Here is a 17,221-nt window from a genome sequence, read left to right on the forward strand (position 1 = left end):
TTTGATTGTCCTGTCTAAGGCGCAACAGTAATCTAGCTGCATTGACCTTTCTACCAGGAGGGTCAAAAGTTCTTCTAAACGCAGCTACAAAGGCATTATAATTATAGACTAGTGGATTATCATTCTCCCATAAAGGATTGGCCCATCTCAAAGCTTTTTCAATGAGTAAAGTAATAACAAATCCAACCTTCGCTCTATCTGTAGGATAAGAGCGGGGTTGTAATTCGAAATGGATGCTAATCTGGTTCAGAAAGCCACGACACCTCTCCGGTGACCCGCCATAACGTACTGGTGGGGTAATACGGGAAGAAGCGCCTACAGTGGCTACCTCTAGACCTGAGACTGCAGGAGAAATAGACGGAGTACGTGTCTCCTCAGGTGGATTACTAGCACGAGACAAAAGTGCCTGTAGTGCCAAAGCCATCTGATCCATCCTATGCTCCATGGCGTCAAACCTGGGATCCGAAGAACCAAGCTGACTGTTTGTACCTGCAGGATCCATTGGCCCTGTCGTAATGTCAGGATCGGGACAGGGATCCAACACGCAGAGTACAAAGAGTGGAAAGGTACGTATACCGGGCCTTAGAATGGCCGGACTAACGTACCGAGAGTAATAGAGAATAGTCAGAGACAAGCCGAGGTCGAGGGAACGGGAAGACAGATAAGCGAGAGACAAGCCGGGTCAAGGGAGAACAGAGAAGCAGGGAAGTACAACAAGCCGAGGCAAAACCAAATAGAGCAAACTAGAATACCAGAGCACTGAGTGACTAGACAAGCTAGAACCACGACAGGGCAATGAGCTGGAGAGAGAAGTAAGCTTAAATACCCTGGCTCCGGATGGTAAGCACGCCTCTGACAAGTGCCGATTGGATATCGGACACTTGAGTGACAGATCGCTCGTGATAGCGTCATAACGTCACGTATTGAGCGTCCTGCTAGAAAAGGATGTGGATTCCTCGCGGCCGGTGTTTAAGTGGCTGGATGGACCGCGAGGAACGGAGGAAACAGCTCGCCTGGATGGATAAACCACCAAGTCTCTACCTCCCTTAGAGGTAGAGGCCTCAGGTACCCTGACACCACCGTCCAGAAGACAAAATGTATGCTAACAGAAGGGTGGCTGCAAATATAAACATTATGACATGTATGTGTGTCAATGTGTGTATATATGTCAGTGTTTGTATCTGTGTGTGTGTATCTGTGTGTCAAGCTGTGTATACATGTGTCAGTGTGTGTATGTATGTCTCAGTGTGTATCTGTCTGTATGTGTCAGTGTGTGTTTCTGTGTCTGTGTATTTGCATGTATGTCAGTGTTTGTGTCTGTGTATCTGTATGTGTGTCTATGTATCTGCATGTGTATACACTACATACAAATGCACATTTGCATTCAAACACCAACATTCACACACACACACACATACTCCATACAAAAACATGCCCATATTTCACACAAACACACAAACACACAAACACTGCTCATTGCTAAGTACAACTCTTCAAGGATGAACAACTTGTAGATTCCCAGCTGACAAAACATTGTGGAACTTGTACGAATGCACACAAATACAACCTTTCAAGGATGGGCAAATGGTAGATCCCCAGCTGGCATAGCATCGTTGGAGGTGTGCGGCAGATGGAGATCTACCTTTTGGCCACTTTTGCGCTAGAGAGTGGGGCCCAAAATACTTTCTTACACCAGGGCCCTCTCTACATTAGTTCCGCCGCTGTCACTATTTATTGTTATCTCTGAAATGTTTTATAAAATTGGTGAAAAATTGACCTTGGAGTGTCTGTAGCTATCTAAAATAGGCATCCATCAAAATCATCAGATATGTTTGTCCCTGAAGCTTAATTTTATGCTGTGAACTTTCTCTCAACCTCTGCTTCTCTGAGACGATTTTATTTTTACTTTAAGCTGGTTACTGCAGTGTCATTCTGTTTGCCAGTAGACTTTATATGTAATTATCCGTGTAAAGGGCCTTACTGCAGATAATCTTGAGAATTTGAAGATTTGCACAGATGTGACAAAGTATCAGGCTGAGAGGACAAGACAAGCAATATGTTCTGCCACATCCAGCGGTCAGTCAGTCAGTCTGAGGGGGTGAGCAACCCTGCTAATCGATATTGCAAACTATTTAGTAATAGCAATTAAAAATATCATCTTGTAATTTGCTTAGTTTTAAGACAGACAGTATAGCAGTATTTTGAGCTATTTTCTGGTCTTCGTATTTTTGTCGGATTTTTTAAAGGATTACTGTCAGCTCAAAACATTTAATATAATTTATAATATTTTTAATATAATAATAATTTCATTACGTTTTGAAAATGTTTCTTTTTTCAAAATGAAGTATATGTAAAAAAAAAATTTTTAAAAAAAGGAGAAATACCTATCTTTACCTTTAGTGTATGAAAGGATAGCGATATACATGCAACATGGGTCGGACAGTGTTTAAAAACCTGTATGGTTTTTCTTGCTTCACTCTTTGCACAGAATCGGGAAAAACCATAGAGATGAACTGTCAGAATGTCATTCATTGGCTGAGAGCGCTCACCTGAAACTCTCAGATACAAATGGCGATGGGATTGGCATCTGGCTTCTGCAGCTCGACAGAAGCCAAGTGCAGTTAAGGAAACCTAAAAGTAGGCTCGACACCCGGTGGGGGCCAAAGTAAAAGGGCAAAATGTTTGCCCCATTATGGAGAACAAGACTATTGTACTCCTACTATCATAACCATAACTGCAGGCCCCACGAACCCGAACAAACCCTGACTCGTGGCTTCTGGTTGACAACACAAGGTTCCAAAGTCAGAACAGTGTGTAACACTAGCAACTAGGCATCACTGCCAACCAAATGTTGGAGAGAACAGGGCTGTTGTACTTCTACTATCATAACCATAACTGAGGGCCCCATGAACCAGAATAAACCCTGACTGGTGGCTTCTCATTGACAACACAAGGTTCCAAAGTCAGAACAGTGTGTAACACTAGCAACTAGGTATCACTGCCAACCAAATGTTGGTCGTATAGAACAATTCGACCCTGAATACCCACTTTACCTGATGATATGGACGAAGCACCAATTAAACCCACAACTCAGAGTGACTTATTGGGACTCCCTGTTGTAGGAAGCACATGCCAGTAAAAGTAAAAGCAGGAATTCCAACTGAAGAAATTCCTTAAGCAGGGATTTATATACTAATTCAAATAGCTTCTCTCGTCATGGTGATTAAACCTGTTTGAATTTTGATGCATTTACTTGTGCTGGTCAGCGTCCAAGTGGACCTGTATAAACAAGGTTTGCAGGAATCTCTGACCAGGAAAACTCCTTTGTTTTAGGGAATACGCTTCAAGATATGGCTACAGGTAGTGGTTATAGTTCGAATTTCCAGAGCCGAGAGCATGAACAGCGCAAATGGTCTGTGCGACTCATGAGAAAAAGACATCAGATCAGAATGTTTAAATGTATCCCCACTTAAATAGGTACAGCTACAATCCCAAATATCTAATCAGCCAATCATGTAACAGTAAATCAATACATACAATTATGGAGACATGGACAAGAGGTTCAGTCGATGTTCAAGCCAGACATCAGAATGAGTCAAGAAAAGAAACTTTAAACTTGGAAATATTAATGGTGGCAGACATGGTAGTGTCACAGCTCTTCTCGTCCCTTGCTGCACTGCATCTTTTCCCTCAGTCGATACCACGCCTCCGCCTCCAGTCCCTCTTCATGCCCTGTGTTCAGCTAGGGGGCATTCATGCTGACATCATGTATCTATGACGTGGAATGCCTGGTTTCTCCCTATTTTAACACAGCCTTGGTATATGTGACCGATATTATCTCTGTATGTGCTGGTGATGACACAGCCTTGGTATATGTGACCGATATTATCTCTGTATGAGCGTGTGGTGACACAGCCTTGGTATATGTGACCGATATTATCTCTGTATGAGCCGGTGATGACACGGCCTTGGTATATGTGACCGATATTATGTATGTATGAGCTGGTGATGACACGGCCTTGGTATATGTGACCGATATTATCTCTGTATGTGCTGGTGATGACACGGCCTTGGTATATGTGACCGATATTATCTCTGTATGAGCTGGTGATGACACAGCCTCTGTATATGTGACCGATATTATCTCTGTATGAGCTGGTGATGACACGGCCTCGGTATATGTGACCGATATTATCTCTGTATGAGCCGGTGATGACACGGCCTTGGTATATATGACCGATATTATCTCTGTATGAGCCGGTGATGACACGGCCTCGGTATATGTGACACCGATATTATCTCTGTATGAGCCGTGATGTCATGGCCTCGGTATATGTGACCGATATTATCTCTGTATGAGCTAATGATGACCGATATTATCTCTGTATGTGCTGGTGATGACACAGCCTCGGTATATGTGACCGATATTATCTATGTATGAGCTGGTGATGACACGGCCTTGGTATATGTGACCGATATTATCTCTGTATGTGCTGGTGATGACACGGCCTTGGTATATGTGACCGATATTATCTATGTATGAGCTGGTGATAACACGGCCTTGGTATATGTGACCGATATTATCTATGTATGTGCTGGTGATGACACGGCCTTGGTATATGTGACCGATATTATCTATGTATGAGCTGGTGATGACACGGCCTCGGTATATGTGACCGATATTATCTCTGTATGTGCTGGTGATGACACGGCCTTGGTATATGTGACCGATATTATCTCTGTATGAGCCGGTGATGACACAGCCTCGGTATATGTGACACCGATATTATCTCTGTATGAGCCGTGATGTCATGGCCTCGGTATATGTGACCGATATTATCTCTGTATGTGCTGGTGATGACACAGCCTCTGTATATGTGACCGATATTATCTCTGTATGAGCGTGTGATGACACAGCCTCAGTATATGTGACCGATATTATCTCTGTATGACCTGGTGATGACACGGCCTCGGTATATGTGACACTGATATTATCTCTGTATGAGCTGGTGATGACACAGCCTTGGTATATGTGACCGATATTATCTCTGTATGTGCTGGTGATGACACAGCCTCGGTATATGTGACCGATATTATCTCTGTATGAGCTGGTGATGACACAGTCTCGGTATATATGACCGATATTATCTCTGTATGAGCCGTGATGACATGGCCTCGGTATATGTGACCGATATTATCTCTGTATGAGCTAGTGATGACACAGCCTCGGTATATGTGACACCGATATTATTTCTGTATGAGTGTGTGATGACACAGCCTCAGTATATGTGACCGATATTATCTCTGTATGAGCTGGTGATGACACAGCCTCGGTATATGTGACCGATATTATCTCTGTATGAGCGTGTGATGACACAGCCTCGGTATATGTGACCGATATTATCTCTGTATGAGCGTGTGATGGCACAGCCTCGGTATACGTGACCGATATTATCTCTGTATGAGCCGTGATGACATGGCCTCGGTATATGTGACCGATATTATCTCTGTATGAGCGTGTGATGACACAGCCTCGGTATATGTGACCGATATTATCTCTGTATGAGCGTGTGATGGCACAGCCTCGGTATACGTGACCGATATTATCTCTGTATGAGCCGTGATGACATGGCCTCGGTATACGTGACCGATATTATCTCTGTATGAGCTGGTGATGACACAGCCTCGGTATACGTGACCGATATTATCTCTGTATGTGCTGGTGATGACACAGCCTCGGTATATGTGACCGATATTATCTCTGTATGAGCGTGTGATGACACAGCCTCGGTATACGTGACCGATATTATCTCTGTATGAGCTGGTGATGACACAGCCTCGGTATATGTGACCAATATTATCTCTGTATGAGCGTGTGATGACACAGCCTCGGTATATGTGACCAATATTATCTCTGTATGAGCCGGTGATGACACAGCCTCGGTATACGTGACCGATATTATCTTTGTATGTGCTGGTGATGACACAGCCTCGGTATATGTGACCGATTTTATCTCTGTATGAGCGTGTGATGACACAGCCTCGGTATACGTGACCGATATTATCTCTGTATGAGCGTGTGATGACACAGCCTCGGTATATGTGACCGATATTATCTCTGTATGAGCGTGTGATGACACAGCCTCGGTATATGTGACCAATATTATCTCTGTATGAACTGGTGAAGACACAGACGGGGTCTATGTGTCCGGCATTGTCTCTCTGTATGAACTGATGTGAAGACACAACCTCAGTATTTGTGACTGATACTATCTCTGTATGAGTTGGTTTGAAGATACAGCCTAGGTATATGTGACCGACATAGTCTCGCTACATGAATACACAATCCCAGTATATGTCACTAATATAAACACTATAACTATATAGCCCCGTTCTAACAGAACTCGAGTGCAGTTTTGGCACGCATAATGGACTGGGGAGTCTCTACTTCACCTGACATTAGTGTATCTTAGTATCTTGGACTTTATCTGACTACTTCTATCTGTGTGCAACGGTTTAACTTTACTTAGTGGACATTTTGATTAAGATTTGACTGACAAGCTGTGTATGTCATGGGGGCACATCTAGTAATAATAGTTTTTTTTCGATGATTGCATTATTTAACAGAATACAATGCTTCTGATCTGCAGTCAATAAGCTGCAATCTGTACTATTATCTGGCAGGTTTATAAAGCTTTATATTCAGGTTCCAAGCTCGTCTGCTTTTAGGATATTCTTACAGTATAATAATTTATATTTCAGAACATATCCTGATTATACTGTCTTTATGGCTCTATCATCAAAAACAGGCAGCGCACCAATGCACACTGTTTTAAAAGCAACAGGAGCTGTGCGTGTAAAGAACAGGAGTCTATCGCACAGTCAGATGTCTGTTCCCACGTCTCAATGCACAGATAATGTCGAATGACAAGATGAGGCACGAGGAAGCTGTTTGATGCTCTGCTTTTTGCCACATTTTGCAAAAATCCAGATCACAAACAAGACAGGATAGTCGCATGGTTACTTGCATTGGTATTTCAGTCTCATATTCTTGCAGTTATATGATTTCTTTATTAATAAGCTATTTTTTTTTTTATTTTTTTTTTAACGCAAAAGTGACAGTGCCACTTTAAATCTGCAACCAGCAGAAGAGGCTGTTATATAAGCAGAATTAAATGAAACAATGCGTTGCTTGAGTGCATTACTGCTCCCGCACAGTTTATCTAGGTAAAAAAAAAAAAAAATACTTATTGTCTTATTACATGGATTGAATGCTAAAGAATTGAAATGACATTTTAACAGACTGTCTTTAAAATGTCATCCAGGTGACACAACGAATGTCATCAATCAAGGCGTTGCCTATTGGCCATTCCAGTGGGGTGTGATATTTTAAAATATTCTAAATTGTTTCAGTTTGAAATGCTCTATATTGGGGCATTGAGGCAGAGCATGTACAGTATGTAGAGATCGCAGCATATAGAGAGAGGGCTCAACCTTCTATGAGAGTGAGATATCTCGGAGTACAGGGGACAGCCTTATATTTAACCACACTTCCTTAATACTATTTAATCCCGGAGTCTAACAGATGCAGCAAAAAGGTGAGTAAAACCTTTATTTTAATAAATATTGTAAAGCGCTACGGAATCTGTTGGCGCTATATAAATGGCAATAATAATAATAATAAATTTATGGGACACACGGGGAAGAGGGGGGGGGGCTATGTAACTATGGACAGGGACACTAACTCTTTAGGAATAGAGGTTTGGATTCCTAATCCTCTCGTTTTTCTTAAATGTCCTCGTCTCGTTTTTTGTGGGGGGTTTTTGTCGTCTATAGTACAAAATGTTCCCCTTTTCTCCAGAGACGGCAAAGAATGAAGCTATATGTCTGGCTGTATGTAGGTGCTTACGTCCTGCCTCCCCTAAGAGGCTAAGAGGGGCTTTTCTTATTATTATTTTTCTTGTTTGCATAATTTTTATTAATTGCATATTTTTGTGTCATACATGATCTATGAATGACATTAAAAATGTGGTTATTTCCACGGTTCATTAAGTGTATAACAAGTCTGCTATCTAGACCACTCAATAGTTGGACGAAGACCGAACCAAAACGTATGCATAAACTAACCTTAGCGGCTAGAAGGGCCTAGGTCCAATCCTGGCTTAAACTTGCGATCCCCAAATCAACACAGTAATTCTAAACATTAAAGACCTTAGGGACAGATTGACTGCTCAAGTTAGGGGCACCATATAGACACTTGATAAAGTATGGACGCATGGATGTCTAGCGACATAAGTGGACATGGTGGGTGGGGAGAAATGATTCCCATCCCATGCCCTGACAGCTGACCCATTTGCCCCTCCAGACACTGACTATTGAGAGGTCGTGGCTCTGGGGTACCGGGTTAAACTCCCCACACTGGTTCAAAGACGTAGAAAAGGCTATACCACTTTCACAGTGGCGACCATTCACCTTCTCCTTTCCTTTCTGGTTACATATAGTTATCTATATTAGTATTGTTAGAGTTAAGCTGAGTTCAGATGCTATGGGCCCCAAAGCTCTAAACTGGGCGTATAGACAGAAAGTTCAATAAAGCCCCCCGAAACATCAGTGTTGTTTTTACTATAGTTTATTTTTCTAGTTAATATTAATATTTACCAATTATATAAAATTATTTGACCGTCTGTATTAGAGATATTGCAATGAAGCATGTACAGGAGCCGGTGTTCCTGAACTTCAATAGGCCTTCACATTATGCTACTGTGAAAATATTCTCGATGTACGGAAGTTATAGCAATCAACTGTAATGAGCTACTGTCTATGACTTCATGTCCAAAAATGAAAAAAAGCTGCATTTTAATTATGGCTTCCATTAGGAGTGCCCAAAAGGAAGATCCCCAGATACTGTAGGACTGTAACTCCCAAAAAGCTTTGGCAGCCTTAAGACTCCTGAGAGTTGCAGCTGAGGATCTATATCTCTTATCTGGACTTTTATTTTTCTGTATGTTAGTTATATAGAAATACAGTAAAGCATTGCTTGGATTATGTAAATGTGTGATTATAGGGAAGAATTACCCACTGTAGAAGAATATACCTAGGTTCATTTACTAAACATTAAAAATGTAAATGAGTAGCATCCCAAATAACTGCTGATATTGTTTATGGATATCAATATTTCGTATATTTATATATTTCAAAAAGATGAGTATTACTTAATTGAGTAATAATAACGTCTAGAGTAGACCCCAGCAGGTCTGTTAAAGGTGACACTGTCAGCCAATCACAGCCGGCCACTGCTGTCCAGGCTAATGATTCCTCATTAGCCCAGCAGCACAGAGGGGGATGGACAGCTGGTTACTCCTGTTAGCAATAAAATATACTGTTTAAAACTAAATGGACGGACAGTGTCAGATGACTCCAGACACTATAACCACTTCAATGAGACGAAGCAGATACAGATCCTCCAGTGTCTCTTATTATTGTCACAATTTTACCATTCGGATTAAATTCACGAAAATTCTTTGTTCAGTGAATAAGCCTGTTGGATATATTAAGCAACTAATGCAAAGCTAAATGTACATTTTCTGGTTAAATATTTTGCAAATTAGGTGAACATGTTGCTTTCAATTCACTGCAATTCACTTTGTAGTAAGTAAACCCCAATTATCTTGCAAAGGAAGAACAGACACAGAGAGAGAGAGAGGGAGAGAGGGAGAGAGAGAAAGAGAGAGAGAGAGACAGAGAGAGAGACAACACCCTCCCACACTGCTGGTCCACAAGGAAGAGACATCCTCCCATTCTGGATGTGTGATTATCCACAAGTGCTGTCAGCATCCATCGCTATCAACAGAGGCACATACACACTGCTCTCTCATCCACACAAAGAATACCCCACCTGCTGATACACCATCAGGATACAACACTACAAAAAAGGTAACATTATATCGAGCTACGGGTGGAAACGTGGGCTTGGGATAACAGATCCAATGTTTGGAAACAGCAGTTGGAAAAATAGCAACATTTAGTAATTGTCAGGGAAAGTGGGAGGTACAGTTTACAATTAGAATTTTCAGGGTGGGGTGCTCTGGTTTTTTTTCTTTTTTTAAAAATTCAAAATAAAACCTAGAACAAAATGTAGAATTTATTGCAGAAGTAAAATACACTCTATTAGAAATAAGATGTAAATCTTTGAAAATATAAAATATTTGTAACTACATTTATTTTTAATGACAATAAACATATTAAGTATAAACGTATACATAGCACGCTGCAGAGATTACTATATATATATATATATATATATATATATATATATTTTTTTTTTTTTAAATATTATGTTTGTGCATTTTGCTGGTAGAGTTGAATTGTGTTTAATAATTTCCTTTCTCCAAGCAATCTGTGTCACAAGGCTTTGTCTGTGTCTCACCTCATTGCCCATTCTCACAGGTGTGTCTCACTTACTGTATGATGGCTATTTAACATGATAAACTGATTTATAGCGTTGTGATTGCTGGTCGGTAATGGGCGTGTTGCTGTGTTTATGCCTAATGCCTCCACCCAAATTGGAAGAACATTCTTTTTCTTCTAGACGATGCTCTATCTTTTTTCAGTTATTGTGAGATAAAAAGGAAGAAGATTAATCATTTGACAACCATGTGATTTAAAAAAAATATATACAAATTAGGTGATAAGCATACATGGTGTCTTAAAATATACCCCTATCACATGCGCTTTAGTTGATGCAATTTGTATTCTAAACTCTGTTGTTGAACTGCAACTCTCATAATGTTTGGTCAGCATTTCTCCGGCTGAGCCTCGTGTGAGTTGCAGTTTATCAACAGATGGAAGCCAGATGTTGGATGGCCTTGTTGTGGTATCGGCAGAAATGGGCTTACAAGATGATGTGCTTCTTTAGAAACAAGGAATTTGGATGACAAAGACAGGCTTAAAATAAAACGACTACAATTCAAAAAAACAAAACACAAATATTCAGTGATTTAATCCTCTTATCGTCATGATAAGATATCATAACCCACCAAACCATCACAGAATAATAAAATCAAAACACATGACTTAATATCGAATTCCCATGAACTGTAAACCAAATTTCTAAATTTGAGCCAAATAGAAGAGGTGTGATTATGGCTCAATTGAAGAATATTCCCCAAATCAGCTATTTTAGTTTAGTAAATAAACCCCCATTGGGTTCATGCACCATGACATCATAGAACAGCAATTATTTTGTTCAGCCGTATTAATAAAATAATGAGGACAGAACTGTACATTTTTATTAATATGAATGATATACGACAACAATTATTTATAAAAAGATCAGTAAGTGTCTAAAAGTGTTTCCTTCATTGCCATACATTTACAGAGCCCTTATGTATCTCTTAAATTGTGTTATTTAATATATATTGTGCACCACGAACCCGGTTCCTTTTTAAATATTATAATGTGTAGAATTTCAGCTTGGTAACTTACATTCTATGGAAGAACCTAAGTCATCGCAATCACCACCATCAAAAAGTCCTTCGTTCTTTTTTCCCATCTCTTCGGTCCTCCAAAAAGCACCTTCAGGTATTGAATATAGCACAAAGTGATTTAATATAGTTACAACGTATCATTTTTCTCTGACTCAGAAGCGCAGTTTATATAATCATATTCTGATTGTCTATGTCTTTGGCAATCTGAGTGCCTTGTTTTTTGTTATTCTAAAGGAAATTGCCTCTTACCATCTGTAAGTGAGCACATGGTGGCTATATACATACACGTTATAGAAAAAAAAAAAGCCTAGCTCTCCTTGCTTCGAATTGATTGATGTTTATTAAATTAGAAGGTCAGGCCTCTTGAGGACCACTCAAGACCTTGTCTGACCTTTTGACTGAATTGGAAGCAGGGAGTGCTAAGCTTTTCTTTCCTTGTATGTATATGGTGATGACTTGTGAGTTGGTTCCCTGTAGGGATTGGATACCTGATCTGTCAGGAACCCACACACTTAGTGGTTGACAAGGGCGAAAGAGGACTGCTAGGCGAGGTCACCATGTACTCCGTGCTGATAGAACTTGAGTATGCTGAATACCCAGTTTCCTGCTTTTGTTGCCAATTGAGTATAGAAACGCGTGTTGAGAGGAGCAGGTATACGTTTTTCTGAAATAATAAAGTCATACAAGAACCTTCAAGGGCAACCAGCACTATCTTACATTGTAAGTCAAAGATACACTACTGCCGCCAATATCTAATAAATGTATTAACGTGTAGTCAGTTTATTAGCCAATACTCATTGGGGTTCCTGTTTGTTAATGGGTCTTACGGTGGGGGTTGTTTGACAGATATTAGGGATTCGGTTTCCAGTAACACAAGTGCCTGGTGGAAGGATCTTTCTTGGTGACAGATAATGGTCTGCAGGCCTAGAAATAGATCAGTTATCATAACAACTTGGATTGTGAACTCCGAGACCCAGGAGTAAATAGTTGTGGATGTACATTTAGGACACGGATATTTTTTGATGATCACTGGTCAATGATTGGAAGCAAAAATGCTTAATGGCATCATAAAAAATGATTTCCTTTTTTTTTTTTTAACAGATAGAAAGAAAACTAGAATGATGGTTAACTAACTACTTACCTGGTAATTTGAGCTACTTACCTGGTAATTTGAGCTACTTACCTGGTAATTTGCAGCTTGCAGTGCTAAGACAGACATTAGGCCGCGGAGGTTGATCCCTGTCTGTGGTACCTAAATAAATGCATTGTAAAAATGTAAAAGTTCAGAATATTGGTCAGTTGTTATTTTTTGTTTTTTTTATCGTTTGTTAATTATATACATAAGAAATAAAATGGATTTAGTGTTAGACAACAACACTGCACGCAGATAAACCTTAATATATTTTTGGCACAACCTACAGAGCTCTTTCCTTTTATCCTCCCTCATGGGACACTAAAATTTCAATGTTTACAAGTGAACAGATGCTATCCTCTACCCCCTCCATACTTGTCACTCCCCCACTCTACTTTCTCATCCTGTCCTCCCCCTGTCTCTGTGTACCAGCTCTGCAGTAGTAAAAAAAAAAAAGTTGTGGTTTTCTGGTACATAGAGATTTTAGCCACACTACAACAGGTGGAATGTCTTACGGAGCAGTTTTAGGAGATCTCTAATTAACAAAGATACAGAGTCATTAATAATACTGCCTGCTTGTGCTACACATAAGATACACACGTGATGGTGTGACATTTTGTATGGACCACAGAAGTCTGTATGATTTAGATACAAAGTTACACATACATTTCAAAACAATTAGGGATATTCAATAAACTCTGAATTTGTGTGAATTAATTCCGAATGGAAATACTGAGGTAAATGTAGCTGAACTAGAAAAATTCTCCATCTCACCTACAGTCACAACATGTCTCTTTTTGCCTCAGTTTTGCCACTCGGATTTAATTTGCAAATATTCAACGTTTAGTGAATAACCCAGAATTTGTACCTGACAACCATACTAAGAATAGGTGTTGATGAATTAATGCTGGTCCCGTCAACAAATGTTGTATCATGTCTCGCTTATTAATATATAGAAACTGTCACCACAGCACAGACCGCTGCATATTTACATTTTCAATCCTCGTGTGCAATTGAATGAGTTAATGTGAAATACAGAGAAAGATGGGAAGCAATTCATGTTTGTTTTGTCTATGAGAGGCACCTCCTGCTGTTGCTATGGTAATCTCTCCTCCCTGGGTTCCCATGGAGACAGGATGTGAAAGGACCGCATCGTACAGATACAGAGACACAGAATGTAAAGTAGACGTGCATTAAGAGTCATGTTTTCCTCCAGTGACATACAAGATGGAGTCACAGTACGCTGCTGTATCGGTTCTGTACATATTAATATTCACCATATTTTAATGGGAACTTGGCTACTACCCACATTAGTACAAAGTATACTGATTACTGCATTCGATTCATAGCTATATCATTATTATTATTATGTTGTATTTATAAAGCCACAACATTTTCTGCAGCTCTGTACATTTTAGAGAGTATAGAAAGAACAAAATAAACACATAATCACACAAAATGATTGAAAGCAGTAACAGGACGATTGCAGTGAGCTGCCAAATGAAATGTCTCTGTATATCTCTATAAAGTTATGTGAAGGGTGACCAGGCATTACATTCAAATAAGACATCATGTGAAGACAACTCTGCACAATGCAATTACCATAAAGTTAAATGTGAGACTTGGCAGCCATTTCGGCAGCTCCAAAACAAAATTTGGAGATATAAAATGTTAAAAATATGAGATTGATATGCCTCCCAACGTCACGATTTAAGTGGGACGGTCCTGATTTCAGGGTCCGGTCCGGTCCTGTCTGACTTTATCCACTGGTGTTCCACTGTTGGGGAAACCTGGGAATTGTCCCCAGAAAGCATAGTGACGTGCTCGTGCTATGTTCAAGGCACAAGGACACTGCAGTGAGAATGGAAGCATGCCCTGTACATGGTCCACCTTTGGTGGGCCAGCCAGCTTGATTGGTCAGCATCCTGGCCTACATCCATAGCAGGCTGACCTGCCAATTCCTGCCCTCTTTCCATGCAGGTCTGCCCTCTTTGGGCAGTGGCAGTGACACGTTTCAATTTATTGGCATGCCTCTTTAACCCCGCCACCTGGTGTCCACTTCCCTAACATACCTCTTTAACCCCTCCATCGGATGTCCACTTCCCTAGCATTCCTCTTTTACCCCGCTCTTTTACCCCGCCATCTGGTGTCCACTTACGTAACATGCCTCTTTTACCCCGCCACCTGGTGTCCACCTTACTGACACGCCTCTATTACCCCGCCACCTGGTTTCCACTTCCCTAACATGCCTCTATTACCCCACCACCTGGTTTCCACTTCCCTAACACGCCTCTATTACCCCGCCACCTGGTTTCCACTTGCCTAACATGCCTCTTTTACCCCGCCACCTGGTTTCCACTTCCCTAACATGCCTCTATTACCCCGCCACCTGGTTTCCACTTGCCTAACATGCCTCTATTACCCCGCCACCTGGTTTCCACTTGCCTAACACGCCTCTTTTACCCAGCCACCTGGTTTCCACTTCCCTAACACGCCTCTATTACCCCGCCACCTGGTTTCCACTTCCCTAACACGCCTCTATTACCCCGCCACCTGGTTTCCACTTCCCTAACACGCCTCTATTACCCCGCCACCTGGTTTCCACTTGCCTAACATGCCTCTATTACCCCGCCACCTGGTTTCCACTTACCTAACATGCCTCTATTACCCCGCCACCTGGTTTCCACTTCCCTAACACGCCTCTTTTACCCCGCCACCTGGTTTCCACTTCCCTAACACGCCTCTATTACCCCGCCACCTGGTTTCCACTTCCCTAACACGCCTCTATTACCCCTCCACCTGGTTTCCACTTCCCTAACACGCCTTTATTACCCCGCCACCTGGTTTCCACTTCCCTAACATGCCTCTATTACCCCGCCACCTGGTTTCCACTTCCCTAACACGCCTCTATTACCCTGCCACCTGGTTTCCACTTCCCTAACATGCCTCTATTACCCCTCCACCTGGTTTCCACTTCCCTAACACGCCTCTATTACCCCGCCACCTGGTTTCCACTTCCCTAACATGCCTCTATTACCCCGCCACCTGGTTTCCACTTCCCTAACATGCCTCTATTACCCCGCCACCTGGTTTCCACTTGCCTAACACGCCTCTTTTACCCAGCCACCTGGTTTCCACTTCCCTAACACGCCTCTATTACCCCGCCACCTGGTTTCCACTTCCCTAACACGCCTCTATTACCCCGCCACCTGGTTTCCACTTCCCTAACACGCCTCTATTACCCCGCCACCTGGTTTCCACTTGCCTAACATGCCTCTATTACCCCGCCACCTGGTTTCCACTTACCTAACATGCCTCTATTACCCCGCCACCTGGTTTCCACTTCCCTAACACGCCTCTTTTACCCCGCCACCTGGTTTCCACTTCCCTAACACGCCTCTATTACCCCGCCACCTGGTTTCCACTTCCCTAACACGCCTCTATTACCCCTCCACCTGGTTTCCACTTCCCTAACACGCCTTTATTACCCCGCCACCTGGTTTCCACTTCCCTAACATGCCTCTATTACCCCGCCACCTGGTTTCCACTTCCCTAACACGCCTCTATTACCCTGCCACCTGGTTTCCACTTCCCTAACATGCCTCTATTACCCCTCCACCTGGTTTCCACTTCCCTAACACGCCTCTATTACCCCGCCACCTGGTTTCCACTTCCCTAACATGCCTCTATTACCCCGCCACCTGGTTTCCACTTCCCTAACATGCCTCTATTACCCCGCCACCTGGTTTCCACTTCCCTAACACGCCTCTATTACCCCTCCACCTGGTTTCCACTTCCCTAACATGCCTCTATTACCCCGCAACCTGGTTTCCACTTCCCTAACATGCCTCTATTACCCCGCCACCTGGTTTCCACTTCCCTAACATGCTTCTTTTACCCCGCCACCTGGTTTCCACTTCCCTAACATGCCTCTATTACCCCGCCACCTGGTTTCCACTTCCCTAACACGCCTCTATTACCCCTCCACCTGGTTTCCACTTCCCTAACACGACTCTATTACCCCGCCACCAGGTTTCCACTTCCCTAACATGCCTCTATTACCCCTCCACCTGGTGTCCACTTCATGATACGTCGATGTGATTTGGATAAATAAATCCAGCTCGTGGAGAGGCCTATATGATATAAACCCAATCACATTCATAGAGTGTCACCGTTATTCACTAAGGTGAACATTGTCTGGAATTCTAAATGAATTTCAAGTTTTTGCCAAAACAGCAGAACTGAAAACAAAAATGTCCAGTTCAGCTATTTTATTTTTTACAATTATTAGGTAATTTTCTGACAAGTTACACTTTCTAATGCATATTCTGCCACTAAATAAACCTTTCTCATAGATCCATTTATCCAGATGTCAAAATATAGCAGTATGCCACGACAAAACATAGGATAGGATAAGAAAAATAAATAATAAATCTGGGTAATGATTTCACATTACAGCAGAGCTGGATTAGTCAAATATAACAGATCAAAGATAAACCGCCAGTCACCCAAAATAATTAATTACTTTCAGAATGTCTAAATAGTGCGTGAGCAGTAGTTAAGGGGACAATCCACTGCCCAAATACAAAATAAATAAAAAATC

At 41.7% G+C, this 17,221-nt stretch overlaps 1 protein-coding gene across 3 annotated transcripts in view; it reads left to right on the plus strand.

Moving 5' to 3' along the window:
* The window catches only part of LOC134577551 (FXYD domain-containing ion transport regulator 6-like), a 120,664-nt gene that overhangs the window by 71,210 nt on the left and 32,233 nt on the right, over window positions 1-17,221 (plus strand). Inside the window, exon 1 of one of the 3 annotated variants that reach the window (XM_063436338.1) lies at window positions 9,701-9,932. The exons of the other annotated variants lie outside the window; for them this stretch is intronic. The gene's annotated coding sequence lies outside the window, so the exon portion shown is untranslated. Of the gene's footprint in view, window positions 1-9,700; window positions 9,933-17,221 lie in introns of those variants that run through there. 3 annotated transcript variants of the gene reach the window in all.

The sequence above is a fragment of the Pelobates fuscus genome, chromosome 11 (genome assembly GCF_036172605.1).
Source record: "Pelobates fuscus isolate aPelFus1 chromosome 11, aPelFus1.pri, whole genome shotgun sequence".
Taxonomy (NCBI): Eukaryota; Metazoa; Chordata; class Amphibia; order Anura; family Pelobatidae; genus Pelobates; species Pelobates fuscus.